The sequence below is a fragment of the Pseudophryne corroboree genome, chromosome 6 (genome assembly GCF_028390025.1).
Source record: "Pseudophryne corroboree isolate aPseCor3 chromosome 6, aPseCor3.hap2, whole genome shotgun sequence".
Classification (NCBI taxonomy): Eukaryota; Metazoa; Chordata; class Amphibia; order Anura; family Myobatrachidae; genus Pseudophryne; species Pseudophryne corroboree.
In genome coordinates this window covers 306279570-306295166 of record NC_086449.1, presented here as the reverse complement: position 1 = coordinate 306295166, position 15597 = coordinate 306279570, and the positions used below count along the sequence as shown (strand labels likewise).

General features: G+C 45.2%; 1 protein-coding gene and 1 pseudogene across 3 annotated transcripts in view; one reads left to right on the top strand and one right to left on the bottom strand.

The window, feature by feature from the left end:
* Window positions 1-15597, top strand: part of THSD4 (thrombospondin type 1 domain containing 4) — a 1279073-nt gene that overhangs the window by 44814 nt on the left and 1218662 nt on the right. The window lies entirely within an intron of this gene.
* Window positions 8461-8579, bottom strand: LOC134939019 (5S ribosomal RNA; annotated as a pseudogene).

Below are 15597 nucleotides of genomic sequence, written 5' to 3'. Positions count from 1 at the left end.
GACATCCTGCGTGACACTGCAGTGCCACTCCTAGATGGGCCCGGTGTTTGTGTCGGCCACTAGGGTCGCTAATCTTACTCACACAGCTACCTCATTGCGCCTCTTTTTTTCTTTGCGTCATGTGCTGTTTGGGGAGGGTTTTTTGGAAGGGACATCCTGCGTGACACTGCAGTGCCACTCCTAGATGGGCCCGGTGTTTGTGTCGGCTACTAGGGTCGCTAATCTTACTCACACAGTCAGCTACCTCATTGCGCCTCTTTTTTTCTTTGCGTCATGTGCTGTTTGGGGAGGGTTTTTTGGAAGGGCCATCCTGCGTGACACTGCAGTGCCACTCCTAGATGGGCCCGGTGTTTGTGTCGGCCACTAGGGTCGCTAATCTTACTCACACAGTCAGCTACCTCATTGCGCCTCTTTTTTTCTTTGCGTCATGTGCTGTTTGGGGAGGGTTTTTTGGAAGGGCCATCCTGCGTGACACTGCAGTGCCACTCCTAGATGGGCCCGGTGTTTGTGTCGGCCACTAGGGTCGCTAATCTTACTCACACAGCTACCTCATTGCGCCTCTTTTTTTCTTTGCGTCATGTGCTGTTTGGGGAGGGTTTTTTGGAAGGGACATCCTGCGTGACACTGCAGTGCCACTCCTAGATGGGCCCGGTGTTTGTGTCGGCCACTAGGGTCGCTTATCTTACACAGCGACCTCGGTGCAAATTTTAGGACTAAAAATAATATTGTGAGGTGTGAGGTATTCAGAATAGACTGAAAATGAGTGTAAATTATGGTTTTTGAGGTTAATAATACTTTGGGATCAAAATGACCCCCAAATTCTATGATTTAAGCTGTTTTTTAGTGTTTTTGGAAAAAAACACCCGAATCCAAAACACACCCGAATCCGACAAAAATAATTCGGTGAGGTTTTGCCAAAACGCGTTCGAACCCAAAACACGGCCGCGGAACCGAACCCAAAACCAAAACACAAAACCCGAAAAATTTCAGGCGCTCATCTCTAACATGTACATGATACTTCCTACTCTCCCGAAATGGCTGGAGATCCTGTCTGCTTCCCCAATGAGGTGTGTAGGCTGGAGGCGTGATTACACTATTTGCAGACAATCATTGTATTTTGCAGTGTATAGAGTGGTTGGGGCTGTGATGACAGGAATCACGACACCATGTCCCCTGCACTTGCCTTCTTTATCCTTTTCATTTTTGGCAGTACATTGGATCTAGTCTAATATTGAGGACTGTAAGTCTGCCTTACCTGTAATGCCTGTGTCATAACAAATCAGTGCAGTAACAATTCTGTACTTTTAGTTAGTGAAAATGATGGGTTTCTATTAAATGTAATGTTACAGAACACATAAAAGCAGTCACATTATGTTAATGGATTTGCTCTTTAAAAATGGGTATTAGTGGAACTGAGTTTATGTGAATGATCTATCTACCTTATTCTTAGGTGAACATTGTTCCAAATATTTGGGTCAGTAAATATGTTTAAACGCTTGAGGAGTAATAGTTACATGTACCATGAACCTGTAAGACTGCACAATACCATCCCTATTGGCTATAATGCTATTAGTCCTAATTACTGTGGATATCTGATCCAGGTAGAGTTATTTATGCAGCCATAAATGCTGCATCCATGAAGGAGACTGTAAAACTTAGTGACCATTCTTCCATTACTGACTAAACACAACGCAACTGAAATACTGTATAGGCTGTATTCCAAAATCCTTTGCGGATGACATCATTTAGAACTAAGAATTTCTTCATTTAGTTGAAAAGCTTCAATGTTCAATGGGCTTCACATCCATGCCCTGAAATACAGAACAAATTCATGGTCCTTAACCCACGGTTTGTGCACATACTTGAAACAAGCTTACTATTCCAGCCCATAGACTGCTTGCCATTGTATGGCAGCTTTGCCCCTTATTTTTTGGGCACTTGCATGCCCCGAGTTTACTATAACAGGCCTATTATTTTTAACGGTAGAGATCTTTATTTGGATAATTGCTTATTTTCCTGTAAACCACAATCCTAATGCAACTTGATCTAAATCAAATTAAATTGTATAGCATTATATAACCAAGTAGGAATGCTGTGGATATGATAGACAAAAGAAATGGTATGGGTCGTTGGGTAGACACAACTTAGGTCGACAGTCATTAGGTCAACTATAGGAAGGTCGACATGCATTAGGTCAACATCTACTATGTCAACATGACCATTAGGTCGTACATGTACTATGTCGACAGGGTCACAAGGTCGACATGGATTTTTTGGGCGTCGTTTTTCTTCGTAAAGTAACGGGGAACCCCAAAAAGTGCACAGTGTCCCCTCACATGGCTCACTTTGCTCACCATGCTTCGGGCAAGGTGCCTCACTCCGCTACCACTTCACTCGGCACAGGTTACCGTTCCAATCATAGTCCACGTGGATCGTTAAGTATGAAAAAAATCCCCCAAAAAATAATATATGAAAAACTCATGTCGACCTTTTGACCCTGTCTGACCTAGTACATGTCAACCTTCAGTGGTTGACCTAATGACTGTTTACCTAAGCTTGTGTCGACCTAACGACCGTATCCCAAAGAAATAAGCCCTCATGTCACAAGGGGAAAGCAGTTAGCTTCCCAATGGATGGGATCCTGGCAGTCAATATACTGACACCGGGAACCCGAGGAAGGACACAATGCCATCATCTACATACCGACGCCACTCGGTATGCTGGGCGTCACATAACCGTCAGCCAGCATCCCAGTTGTCCTCACAGCTGGGATGTGCTAGAGAGGTTAGGGTTTAGGCAGGAGGCAGGGGGGGGTTAGGGTTAGGGAGCAGGGAGGGTTAGGGTTAAGGACTGGGGAGGGAGGATAAGGTTTAGGCACATAGAAGGGGAGATTAGGTTTAGGCAGCGGGGCAAGGGAGGGTTAGGGTTAGGCAAAACCGGGGAGGGTTAGGGTTAGGCACCCACAAGGGAGGGATAGGGTAAAGGGGGGTATTCACGGAGAGATTCATGCTTAAAATCTCAAGCAACCTAACTAGATTGCTTAGATTTTTAAGCACAGATCACTTGTTTGTACCCCCTCAGTGATAGCGATGAGCGGGCCCCACACATCGCTTCTCGCCGGTGCTACTACATTGGCCAGCATGCAGGCCAATCTAGCACATCGCTCATTTCACCCGCTGGGTGAAATGAGCGGCCCCCCCATCCTCCCCCCGCATCGCTCAGCACACATCGCGCTGTGCTGAGCGACGGGAGAGATGTGTGCTGAGTGGTTCGCTCAGCACACATCTCTTCCATCTATATGGGCCTTTAGAGTAGGGAAAAGGTGAGGGTTGACGGGGATCTGTCGGGATTCTGATGGACGGGATGCTGCTCTCGGTATACTGACAGTCGGCATCCCATCCATTGGCAAATCATACTGAACCCGTCACAGGCGTTCATGTATTTTGTTTCAAAATGAAGGGGTGCTAAACCGTGCTACCAAACATATTAGTTTATTGTGACAAAATCTCTCAGTGGCAAAATGAAATTGGGCGGCTGGAGAGTCACATCTTTGGAAGATAAACTGTGTGTAGGACTGTGGGATGCCTCCAGGAGAATGTCCTTGGTATAACTAATCTAACTGGGACCATTTTTAAGTAGAGATAAATTAATTGGAAACTCTTCCTGCAGGCTTCGGGGTGTGAAAATTAATTTGTATGGGAAAGTTATCTGGGTGAGTTACAAAAGCCTATATTTTTGGGTTGGTCAATCTGTAAAGTTCACTTATATTCACAGATCCTGTAATATGAGAGAATGGTGTTTTCATGTAAAGGGGTAAAAAGCTATTTGTTTATTTAGTTTCATTGGCTCGGTGTGGTGATTGCCATTTAAACAAAGTACTCAGACATTCACCTGTGTACTTCTTGTGAGTTATAGCACTAATTACTACTTACATTGTGTATTTAGGGGGTAATTCCAAGTTGATCGCAGTTGGGCAAAACCATGTGCACTGCAGGGGAGGCAGATATAACATGTGCAGAGAGAGTTAGATTTGGGTGGGGTGTGTTCAATCTGCAATCTAATTTGCAGTGTAAAAATAAAGCAGCCAGTATTTACCCTGCACAGAAATAAAATAACCCACCCAAATCTAACTCTTTCTGCACATGTTATATCTGCCTCCCCTGCAGTGCACATGGTTTTGCCCAACTGCTAAAAAATTTCCTGCTGCGATCAACTTGGAATTACCCCCATAGTTGGCAGGTTTCTATCAGGAAGGGTTGTGCATTTTCTGCCCAATGCCAGGGTTCCTATGATTTCTGATTACGTGAAACGCCACCAGGCAGCATATGTTTTTTTTCCTAATAATCAGGTTGTTTCCCAAAATGGAAAAGTAAAGTACTTGCAGTACAAATGCCATTTGCACCAATGTTTACACTTGTACATGGAGTATAAATGGAAATATGATCCTCCCCATTGTGTCTTAACGTTACAATGCTGCATTTAATATTTTACAATGCATCATTTGTACAATAGCTTGGTATCATTTGTATAATGGATTTGTATTGGCAAAAGCACAATTCTTGGAAAATGTGCTAAATCTCATTTAAAGTGTGTTTTTTATTTTCGTGTGTTAAATTAATAATAATAATAATAATACATTTTCATATAGTGCTCTTTCTCCAACAGTACTCAAGGGGTGAATAGGTCTTTCAAGTTCTCTTTAGCTGCTCACAACATGTAGATATTTCATAAATACCTATGGTAATATACATGCATTTTTCTACCAGGAAATAAATGAAAACGTAAAATATTCATATAGATGGCCAAGCACTAGCCACCGGATTTGCATAGGCTGCTTGTAAGCTTAGCACAATGATTTTCAAGCCTGGTTAACACGTGACACGGAAAACACACATTGTTTGGGGTCCTAAGAACTGAGGGTCTGATTCAGACTTGATAGCTTGTCTACAAGTCCGATGGTGGGGGAAATGTGCATGTGCAGAACAGGTCCTGCTTTCTCACACAGGTCCTGCTTTCTCACACAGGTCCTGCTTTCTCGCACAGGTCCTGCTTTCTCGCACAGGTCCTGCTTTCTCGCACAGGTCCTGCTTTCTCGCACAGGCTCTGCTTTCTCGCACAGGCTCTGCTTTCTCGCACAGGCTCTGCTTTCTGAGTGCTCCCTAAGCTACAACCTGATTGACAGGCTGAAGGCATTTTGGGAAGGGGAGGGGGCGACGTCCGAGTCTGTTTCACAAAATGAAGGCACGTTGCCTCTGTTTTGTGGGAGTGCTGAGGCGAATGTCTGCCTCTGTCAACACAGATCAACTGCAGATCTGAGATGGCCATTCTGAGTAACCTGAAGAAGGTTACTCAGATGAAGGATGGTCATGCAGAGTGATCCGATGCTGCTTCCCTGGATGCCTCCTGCTGCATTAGCATATTAGCTGTACGTATTGCAATGCCTCTTCCCTGCAGCTGTGCAATGCCGTACAACTATGAATCAGGCCCTGAGCTTGAGAAGCACTGCCTTAGCAGATGGGAGGTGCGGAAATCTCTTCTGCTCCTCATCATGGCCATCTTAACATATAGGCATACTGGGCAGATGACTGGATTCACAAGATTCTAGGGGCCTTCGAGCAGGAGTGGGCTGGGCCAAAGGGAATCTGCCTCCCAGGCTGGTGCATCCGGAGCTCCTTGGGAGGCAGGTAGAGAATGCTGCCTGGCCACTCTGTTAGTGAATTACACCCAATCAGAGCAGGCAGGCAACATTCTCTACCTGCCTCCCAGGCTGCAGCAAGACACTGTATGGCTGTCAGCTTGCACTTTGGTGGATGGCTGGAGCTATCCAGCAATCATAGTGCTGACAGCCACTCGCTGTATGGAAGCATGTGGAGAGATGGCGCGAGAGCACAGAAGGGGTAAGTTATGATTTAAAAAATATATATATTCCCGTGTATGGGTGTGCATGGTCCCCAGTACAGTGCTTTGCCCAGGGTCTTCAATACCATTAAGACGGCGCTGCTTCTTGGCTGTGACAGCACTGCTTCTCCCTCATTAAATACATTATCCTGAAACAGGCACCATCAATGCTGGAACAATGATTTGATGGATGTACTATGATTGTGATATACATGCTAGCAAACACTGCTCAAATGGCAAGTGACAACATTTTAAAGAGCCCAGACAGCCACTTGCCCAAGAAGATATATCGCTTACCATGCCGTAGAATTTTATTCTACTTTTTATTTCTATTTTGGCAGATTACTTTAATAAATCTTAATGGGAACAATATACTTTAATAAATCTTAATGGGAACAATATGACTAAAGGTTTCTGACTACCAAGGTCATCAAAGGTTTCCATTTGCATTTAATTAGACTTTATAATGGATTCAGGGCAGTGATAATAAAACAGAGAGCAGCAGTTTGCAGGATTGTTGTCTGATTTGAGATTTGCATATTCCAAAGCCTCTCATAAACTAGTGTGGTAAGTGATGTGCATTGTACTGGCAAATTAATCCAGATCCTTTGTTGTGCCACCTGCTGTAGTTGAATGCATATATAAAGGGAATGTATTAACTTGTGATCAGACAAATATTGTTACATGGTCTTTTACACTGTCTTTAAATCAGTTTTTCAAACAATTGCACTGACTCCGGCATCCCGCCAGTCGAAAATGCCAATGCCGGAATCCCGACTCTATTCAGAATGCTGACACTGACATCCTGACATGGATTGCAATGCCGGCGCCGGGATCCCAAATTTTGGTATACAGATCGAGTAGCCGCCAGGAATACTCCCTGGCAAGCCGGGTGTGTGTGTTAAGTTTGGGCTGCGGGTGTGTGCGTGTGTGTGTGTGTGTGTGTTAGGGTTAGGCAACTCGGAAGGATTAGGTTTAGGCTGCGGGGAAGGGAGGTTTAGGTTTAGGCTGCGGGGAGGGAAAGTAAGGCACCACCGGGGAAGGTTAGGGTTAGTTTGCGGGAAAGGGGGGTTAGGGATCCAGGTTAGCTTTAGTATTCCAGAGGTGTCGGGATTTTAAACATAGGTATGTTACTGTCGGTATTTTGACAGCGAGAATCCCAACAGCCGGGATATCATATGTATCCCGAGCTTAGCATATCCTTGTGTTCAGCCACAAATTGACTTATGCTTATTTTAGATCTCTAAGTACAAATGTAACCAATACTCTATGCAGGTGTAATACCTTGTGAGGGATTACATTTCAGAATCCGCTTTATTGGCCAGGTGTACTCGCGTACACTAGGAATTTTTTTGCGGTACAGTGCATCGCCAAGCAGCAACATGAAGGGGGAATACATAACATAAGAAGGAGGAAAAAGTAGCATACATTACACTTATAAGTTCTTGCTGCACATTACAACTGTACAATAGACGCAACATATTAGACATATTATACATGTTAGACTTTTTATATATTTTTCAGCTGGTGGACCGCTAGTGGAAAGAAACTTTTAATGGATCTGGGTGCTGCATATCTGCCACGATTTTCTCGGCTCTCTTCTTGACCCTTGACTGGTATAATTCCTGCACGGGAGGGAGGTCAGCCCCAACAGTCTTTTCGGCTATCCTCACCACCCTTTGCAGCCTCCGTCTGTCACTCTCATTGGCAGCTCCATACTAGACTGATCGAGGAACATAGGACCGATTCTACTATCTCTGTGTAGAAGATGAGCAGCAGCTTCTGCGGGATGTTTAATTTCCTGAGTTGCCATCTGCCGCTGGGCCTTCTTTACAACATTGCTTATGTTGGGTCCCAATTTGAGGTCTCAGGAATTTTTTAACCCTAGGAATTTGAAGGGAGTCGACACACGAAACCACGCTGTCGGCTATTACGAGTGGTTGCATGGCATTGGGTTTCCTTCTGAAGCCCACCACCATCTCAACTGTTTTGAGGGGATTTAGGTCAAGGTTGTTCCTGCCGCACCACTACATTACTAAACAAGTATATATCTGCACAAGATATAGTGTATGTAGTATTAATTTTATGTTAACTTATTATTGTGTAACCAACATCAATCCTAATAAACAGAATAATTTTGGCGATAGGTTGGTGGTGCTCCCAGAAGATAGTTTGGTAAACTATATAAAGAAAGGGTGTGGTCTTTTGAGAGAACAAAAGACAGAAGCAACTATTTGTCTTTTCCAGGGCACGCTTGCGAAAATGATAATGAGTAAATTTAAAATTTAACTTTTATTGAAATAAACTTAAAAATAAGGGGAGCAGACACTAATATATGCTCGTAAATGCACAAATGCGAAGATTCTAGGTGAAAAACTTATAGGTGGGCGAAAAATATGTATGTTTTCCCTTGTTAAATAAAATACCTATGTGTCCCTGTATAGGGAATTATGGGAATTGAGTCACTCACTGGGGCTCAGTGTGGTCTAATGTTTCAATTTGGTCTGTGATCTATAATATGTCTGAGGGTCACAGAATGTGATGTGGTGTGAAAGTACAAAATACCTACGGTACCTAGTATTCCCTGGTGGTCACCCATCCAGGTACTGACCAGGCCCTGCAGTGCATAGCTTCCAAGATCAGATGAGGTTGGGCATACCCAGTGTGGTCTGACCGTAGGTAAATTAATTCTAATGCACACCACCAATCTGAGCACACCAACACATATAGGGCTTGCGTGTAGATTGAACTGAGGTAAATGTTGGTGCACTATTGTTCTGTAAAGATTTTTACTTCAATATGTAATCAGATCTATAATCTGTGTGTTGTCCGTGGCTCACAAACTTCAATTTGTGTGAGAGAAATAAATACCTATGGTACCTAGTATTCCCTGGTGGTCTACCATCCAGGCACTGACAAGGCCCTGCAGTGCATAGCTTCCAAGATCAGACATACCCAGTGCGGTCTGACCGTAGGTAAATTAATTTCTGACACACAAAATCAATTTGGACACACAGACTCCTGTAAGACTTTGTGTATAAATATGTAAACTAATGTATACCTAAATTTTATACCCATTAAAGAGCAAAAGTATTAGAAGATGTTACTGAGTGGCATAAATCTCAGAATGTATTTTAGGTATGGGTGTCTTATAATAAATTTCTGAAAAGAGGGAGCCAGGTCTGGGTTTCTTAGCACTTCTGCTGTTCAATCATCTGTCTCAACATCGAATGACAGAATGTGGGTCATTCCGAGTTGTTCGCAGCGCAGCGATCAGGCTAAAAATCGGCACTTCTGCGCATGCGTATGGTGCACACTGCACACGCGCGACGTGCTTTCACAAAAGCCGATGTAGTTTTACACAAGCTTGAGCAACGTTTTTCAGACGCACTGCTGATTGTTGAGTGATTGACAGGAAGTGGGTGTTTCTGGGTGGTAACTGCCCGTTTTCGGGGAGTGTGCTGAAAAACACAGGTGTGCCATATAAAAATGCAGGAGTGGCTGGGGAAATGGGGGAGTGGCTGGCCGAATGCAGGGCGTGTTTGTGACGTCAAAACAGGAACTATATAGTCTGAAGTGATCGCAAGGTAGGAGTAAGCCTCGAGCTACTCTGAAACTGCTCAATCTTTTTTTGTAGCAACGCTGCAATACTTTCGTTCGCACTTCTGCTAAGCAAAGATACACTCCCAGAGGGTGGCGGCATAGCGTTTGCACTGCTGCTAAAAACAGCTAGCGAGCGAACAACTCGGAATGAGGGCCAATGAGAGAGTGATCAGAGACAGACACTGGCTCAGAAGTAAAGAATATAGGGTTACTTCTGCTGTCCCTAAGTGGGGTTGTGTTCTGTTGCCATGTGCATTGCAAAATGCTGCTGATATTCACGGGATGAGAGAGTAACCCCAGAAATTGAAAAGGCAGAGCCGTAACTAGACTTTTTGGTGCCCTGTGCCAGGGAGAGAATTGGCGCCCCCCACCCCCAATTTTTCCAATAGAGACATAAGGCGCATGCGCAGGCAATGGGTTTGTATCCCGGGTATGTCAGCATCTTGAAATGCAATAAAGGACAGTATGACTGAATAACAAAGAAATCTCAAGTTGAGTTCATGAATGTTGATGTTGTACAGGTATTAGCAACAGAAGGGTTCAGGGAGGGGGAAGTTGCAAGTGAAAGTAATTAAAACAGATAATTGGCAAGTGCCACCAACAGCGCCCCCTACCCTCCAGCGCTATGTGCGATGCCCCCTCCGCACACACCTAGTTACGGACCTGTGAAAAGGGGTTAAGTTTCAATTGAATAGACAGTAAGGGGAAGGTAGTGCCAAAGAAATGCACTCAATATTCCTCAATTGTATGGTAATATGGAAAAATAAGCAAGTTTTAATAATATGATAAGTTTATACACAATTAATACAGGTTGTAATAATAAATAGTGCACACATTATGTAACAGAGCAGCATGCACCAGCTTATTTACAGCTTATAGATAACGCTGTAATTATTGTGAAAGAAGTGTGGCAGACAGAGCAATTGATCTTAGTATGTTCACAATTTAAACAATTTACTGTGGTTATTGTCAAATTGATACACAACTGATACAGGCTGTAGGTGTGCTAGAAAAGAAAGATACAATGTGATGGATGAAGTAGCAAAACCCAGCTTGTTCACAGTGTATTCAAATGGCTGTGATTATAGTAACAAACAAAAAAGGCTGCAAACCCCAGTTTGTTCACAGTTAATACAGCTGACATAGCTGTGATTATGGTAGTTAGAAAATCTAAAAAAATAGTTCAGTACAATATATAAGGAGGTCTAAGAAAAACCCTTCAGTGCAATATATAGATTAATACAGAAATCGAATTGGATTAGATGGTTCCTGTTTTATGAGTAAATGTCCCCTGCAACAGAAATATTACATTCCACAGTATCCCTAATTATTGGTGGGCAGTATAAATGAAATGCTGTTACTAATTCAGTGTTCCCTGGGTGGAAAACCTATAATGAGGGTCACTGTGTTATGATTCCAGCACTCTGGTCTGAGGAGATCTTATTGTAAGGACCGGAGCACTGGAACGTAATGCTGGGAAAGGGGAATGGAAAGGGAATAGCCCCTGGCGCCCTATCTCCGTTGTCTCGCCCGTGCTGTCAGTACACTCTTGCGAGACTATGGTTGCTTGAGCCCATGGCAGCCGCGTTTGAAGGGCGGATTACATCTGCCCAACTTCGATGCCCCCTCAGGTCTTAATGAGAGACAAAGAGTGTACCGAGACAGGGTGATAACAAGGGGCCCTCTTACTGAAACAACCAAAGCCAGGGGCTACTAACTAGCCTAAAACTAAAAGTATGTGCAGCTTGCCGCCAAAGGAAAAGAACAACAAAGGAAATGCTGACCACACGCCCACACAATACTTTTGTGTACCAGCAGTGACAGCATAAGCAGAACCCTCTGCAAAACACCAGTGACAGAAATAATAATGGAATACAGCGGTCTCGGCCGACAGACGCGGCAGAGCCGCTACTCACGGAACCGGTGCGAATACTGGCAAACGGACAGGAACTCCCAATGCTGCTGACACAGACTCTTAGAACTGGAGGACAGGCAGAATCCCAAACGAAAGACCGGTGGACACCAAGAAGCCAGAAACTTGACCAGGCAAAGGCACTGGACCTCAGGACAGGAACGCCTCACGGCAGGACACGGGATCAGACATAGGAATCGACACAGGGACTGACTCAGGAATCGACACAGGAAGCTCAGGAACTAGCAGGAACCAAGCTCAGAACTCAAGCAGACCGGATACCCAGAAATATCACCAGCATCTGTGAATTGCAGTCAGCCAGCATATAACAGAGAGGCCTAATTAATAATCTTATGCAGCTGCCCTGTTGCATGACTCCAAACTGACAAGATGCAATTAGCAGCCAGGTGAGGCTGAACACATGGGAACAAGCTGCAATTACACAGACTCACCAGCGGCAGCAGACAAGAGTATTCTAAAACAGAGCAACAGGAAATCCTGGCATGCAAGACAACTTTATAAACATAAAATAGGAATGAACCACTACCTGTGGTTCATAACAGTATCCCCTCCTTAAGGGTGAGCTCCGAGCACCCCATGACACCCACGGGGAACATGAACAGAAGTATAACATAAAATACATAACCAAAATGCAAAATTGGAAATGAGCCACAGCCGTGGCTCATAACATTACCCCCCCCCCTTGAGGAGGGGTCAAAGAACCCCAAAATACAGACTATCCAAAACAAGGGATACACAAAAAAAAACCTGACACACTGGTCTAACAGACACGAAAACAGAAACAAGCTGCAACCACAGCTTGTAACAGTGCCCTCCCCCTGACGGTGGCCACTGGACACAAGATAAGGAAAAAAAAAATCTTTTTTTTTTTTATATATCAAGGCAAGAGTCAAAAATTATTTCTTTTTCTTCTTCTTCTTTTTACAAAGCTCTTTAGGTCTGACCAAGGTAATTCCCCAAACATTGTCTGAACTGATGGTACCACCCAGCAAGGCTGCGTTCAAATCAGAGACAGGTTTCTTACCCTTGTGAGCTGAACTTTTTGGCAAAGTACTATTATTAGAAGAAGAAGTAGTCAGAAAAGCACATCCTGCAGTCAAAACAACGGGCTGGGACTCTTGTGCCGAGTTTACAGTATTTGGTGGACTCTCAGCAGACAAGACGGGTGACTTAGAGGAACCTGAACCAATTTCTTTGGAGCCATATCTTTTAATAATTGCATCACTGAATGCTGGGGGATCCTGAAGAATGGGATCTTCAGCTTTCATTAGGCTGGTCGCCCACTCAAAAGGCTCTCCTCTAAAAGAATAAATCAGATAAGGCACAAGGTTCTCTAAAGTGATGCCCAGAAATGGTCTAGACAACATAATAATGTAATAGTGTTTGTAAAGTGCCAGAAATTGGGCTAAGTCCCCATCAAAGATTATGGATGTTGAGATATCAGAGTCAGGATCTGTTTCCTTCCCATCTGACTGACTGGAGTGCTTTGCTAGGACCTGGTCACTATTGACCTTACTCGAGGCTGAGACTCTCTGAACCCCACCCGGGGCAGTGACTTTCTGAACCCCACCCGGGGCAGTGACTTTCTGAACCCCACCCGGGGCAGTGGCCTCCGGGAACCCCGCTGGGGTCAGCACCTCGGATTCTTTTACTGGGACCGAGCCATCGGCCTCCCTCTCTGAGTCGATAATTATCAAAACTTCTCCCGGGACTATGACTTCCGGGACTTTTGCTGAAGCTATAACCTTCAGCACCTCCACTAATGCTACGCCTCTTAAGTTCTTTCCTGGGGAAGCGACCTCTAGACCCTTCTTAGAGGTTGCGTCTCTCGAGACCCCACTTGGGGATATTACTTCACAGATCCCTTCTGGGGTTTTGCTTCTCGAGTTCCCTTCTAGAACTATGGTTTCAGATACCCTTTCTGGGGTTGCGCTCTTCAAGTCCCTACCTGGAGTAACAGCTTCTGAGACCCCTTCTGGTATGGAAACCTGAGCTAAAATATTTGATGTCCCTCTATAAGCTAGAGCATCGGGTACCGCTCCAGCACTCTGGGCATCGGGTACCACTCCAGCACTCTGGGCATCGGGTACCACTCCAGCACTCTGGGCATCGGGTACCGCTCCAGCACTCTGGGCATCGGGCACCTCTCCAGGACCCTGGGCATCGGGCACCACTCCAGGACCCTGGGCAACGGTCACCACTCCAGGACCCTGGGCAACGGGCACCACTCCAGGACCCTGGGCAACGGGCACCACTCCAGGACCCTGGGCAACGGGCACCACTCCAGGACCCTGGGCAACGGGCACCACTCCAGGACCCTGGGCAACGGGCACCACTCCAGGACCCTGGGTAACGGGCACCACTCCAGGGGCTTGCAACTCTGCTTCAACAGGAACCTCAAGAGAGGAGAGAAACATTCTCTTTTGATTCCTAAATCTATAATGGGGCTCCCTTGCCCAAGGACCCCAATTATAGGACAGAGAGCTTTTTAGTGTGGGTTGTGTGACAAGTACCTCTGCCACAGTAGAGACAGGAGTAGGTCTTGTATCCTGACTCAACTTGGCCAGAGGGCAAGACTCGTCACCACACTTTGGCTTGCGCAACTCACAGGTCTGCAGATAGTGGCCTAAACCCCCACAATATAGGCATAAGTTTAAGTTTCTGCGACGCAGACGCTCCTCTTCTGAGAGCCTGGGCAGCAGAAAACTTTTAAACCTTTTCTCTTCAATTAAACCAGAGGATTCTCTTGTCACCATACTGTGAACAAGAGTCTCTTTAGAGATAGATGTACTCTCAACGACTTCTGGCAAGATGAGCAAGATTTTAGTCAGAAGGTTTTGCAGTTGCTTTAGGGATTGCTGCAAAACTTCTAGTCGCTCTGGTCTCAAAGCACTGAAAACAGAGTTCAGGGCTGCGAGAGATGTCTGCAGGGCTTGCATAGTAGATATAGGAGGATTTAAAACTAGACAAGACAAGGCAGGACTAGACAAGGCAGGACTAGACAAGGCAGGACTAAATTTTGCTAAACAAAACAAGACTTTTTTTTTTTTTTTTTTTAAACACCGGACTGGATTCTAAACAGACTGGATTCTAACACCGGACTGGATTCTAAACACCGAATTCTAGACAAGACTGGATTCTAAACTAGACACTGGACTGGGCCAAAAAAGAAAAAAAGTTTTATTTCTTTTTTGTGGTATGGCTGGTGATAATGTTATGATTCCAGTACTCTGGTCTGAGGAGATCTTATTGTAAGGACCGGAGCACTGGAACGTAATGCTGGGAAAGGGGAATGGAAAGGGAATAGCCCCTGGCGCCCTATCTCCGTTGTCTCGCCCGTGCTGTCAGTACACTCTTGCGAGACTATGGTTGCTTGAGCCCATGGCAGCCGCGTTTGAAGGGCGGATTACGTCTGCCCAACTTCGATGCCCCCTCAGGTCTTAATGAGAGACAAAGAGTGTACCGAGACAGGGTGATAACAAGGGGCCCTCTTACTGAAACAACCAAAGCCAGGGGCTACTAACTAGCCTAAAACTAAATGTATGTGCAGCTTGCCGCCAAAGGAAAAGAACAACAAAGGAAATGCTGACCACACGCCCACACAATACTTTTGTGTACCGGCGGTGACAGCATAAGCAGAACCCTCTGCAAAACACCAGTGACAGAAATAATAATGGAATACAGCGGCCTCGGCCAACGGACGCGGCAGAGCCGCTACTCACGGAACCGGTACGAATACTGGCAAACGGACAGGAACTCCCAATGCTGCTGACACAGACTCTTAGAACTGGAGGACAGGCAGAATCCCAAACGAAAGACCGGTGGACACCAAGAAGCCAGAAACTTGACCAGGCACAGGCAAAGGCACTGGACCTCAGGACAGGAACGCCTCACGGCAGGACACGGGATCAGACATAGGAATCGACACAGGGACTGACTCAGGAATCGACACAGGAAGCTCAGGAACTAGCAGGAACCAAGCTCAGAACTCAAGCAGACCGGATACCCAGAAATATCACCAGCATCTGTGAATTGCAGTCAGCCAGCATATAACAGAGAGGCCTAATTAATAATCTTATGCAGCTGCCCTGTTGCATGACTCCAAACTGACAAGATGCAATTAGCAGCCAGGTGAGGCTGAACACATGGGAACAAGCTGCAAT